Genomic DNA, 2190 nt, shown 5'->3' with positions numbered 1-2190 from the left:
ATATAAGCATGCTCCTGCTCCGTCGATGATGATTGAGCTTTGGTTAGTTTAAAGTGACTAGCCAGAGGAGTACTCACAGCTTTAGCTTCATCCATGTTGAATCTGCTAAGCACATTTTTCACATACTCTGCCTGAGATAACTTCAAGACTCCGTTCACTCGATCTCTTGAGATCCTCATTCCAAGGATTTTCTTTGCAACACTCAAATCCTTCATTGCAAATTCTTTTGATAACTCTCTCTTGAGTTTATCAATCTCCTCCAGACACGATCCTGCTATCAACATGTCATCCATATATAGCAGTAGAATGATATAAGGACCATCAATCTTCTTCATATAACAACAGTGATCCGCCTGACACCTCAGGAAACCGTTGTTATTCATGAATCCATCAAACTTCTTGTACAACTGTCTTGGAGCTTGTTTGAGACTGTACAAGCTCTTCTGAAGTTTGCATACCATTTTCTCCTTCCCTCGTACTTCAAATCCCCGTGGCTGCTTCATATAAATTTCTTCATCCAAGTCACCATGAAGAAACGCCGTCTTTACATCCAACTGCTCCAGATGTAAGTCTTCCTTAGCCACTAGTCCAAGTACAGTTCTGATAGTGGTTAATTTCACCACTGGAGAGAAAATCTCGGTATAATCAACGCTTTCCCGCTGTTGAAAACCTTTCACAAAAAGTCTCGCCTTGTACCGCTTGCTACCGTCAACTTCTTCTTTGATCCGGTACACCCACTTGTTGTGTAATGCCTTTTTGTCTTCCGGAAGTTTTGTTAACTCCCAAGTCTGATTGGATGACAGTGAATTCATCTCGTCTTTCATGGCTAACTTCCACTTGATTGAATCATCATTTTTCATCGCTTCATCAAAGGTCTCTGGTTCACCTTTATCTGTCAGCAAAATATAATGAAGTGCAGGGGAGTACTTATCAGGTGGTCTTATTGTTCTCGAAGATCTCCTCAGTTCAATCACCGGAGTTTGTGGATCAGCTTCTTGTGTAGTTTCTTCTTCCTGGTTACTATCCTCCGATTCTGAAACATCCTAGACTTATAAATTTCAAAAATGCGGAAAATTTAAAATTTTTTTTTCTTTTTCTTTTAATTTTGAAATAAATACTAAGTAAAATATTTATATATATATACATATATGCCCATACATATATGTACAACCATAAAAGAGATTTAAAATTTAATAAATAATTATGCAACATAAAAATAATTACTAAAACGTCTGAATCATGCAATACTTAAAATAATTCAAAACAATTTAATCAACAGTGCATACACTAAAAAGTTGCATAAAAAAATAATACTTAAATCTCAACACTGGAATAAAATCTTCAAATAAAATAGTGTTTAAAAATATTCATGCATAGAACACTAGCACGATGCAGACTACGGTCACGGGGCCACTGCAGCTCCGCTCATACGTCCTCACCACCGGTAGGGGTAACCTGCTCCTCTACGTACTCACCTGCACCATATCAGTGTAGTGAGCCTAGAGGCCCAACATGCATACTAACAAGGGTTTAAAATAATTTAATACACTTTCATACATAATACTTAACCTATAAATGCATGAGCATGCTTCAAAAATAATAACATAAATGTTGCTTAAAGAAATCACTGTATTATACATAACATACATAATATCATACATACTTGAGTTGTCGAGCACTTATTTTCTTAACATCGAATGGTCCTATCCGTAAGTGTGACCCATACTTATAGTGCGACTGATCAGTCTAAGAAACCATCGTACGTGGCTGGTGGCGAACCACCCATACATAAATGGCAGAAACTGCCCATACATAAATGGCCACACTACTTCAATTTCCACCTAAAATATTTTATTTGCTCAACCATAGAACTTCAATCATAGCATAAAAATTGATTTCATGAATGCATGTACTTTAAATAAATTGTGTGTCCTTCATTTATATTTAATTTATTTTCTAATATCATATAAATATTCAAATAACTTTTCATGCATAAAATAATTAAATATAAACTCAGGACACATGAAATTTCTCATGGTTTGATTCAACTGCTGGCCCTAGACATACAAGCCCATTAACTTAAGACTTGGCCCATTAGTGTACTTAAGCCCATTAACTTAAGACTTGGCCCATTAGTGTACTTAAGCCCATTAACAACTTTTCTAGGCCCAATAAATCAACCAAAGCCCA

Source organism: Henckelia pumila, unplaced genomic scaffold (assembly GCF_033568475.1).
Source record: "Henckelia pumila isolate YLH828 unplaced genomic scaffold, ASM3356847v2 CTG_461:::fragment_3, whole genome shotgun sequence".
NCBI lineage: Eukaryota > Viridiplantae > Streptophyta > Magnoliopsida > Lamiales > Gesneriaceae > Henckelia > Henckelia pumila.
The sequence above is the reverse complement of the archived record's forward strand: the minus strand, read 5'-3'. Positions refer to the sequence as shown.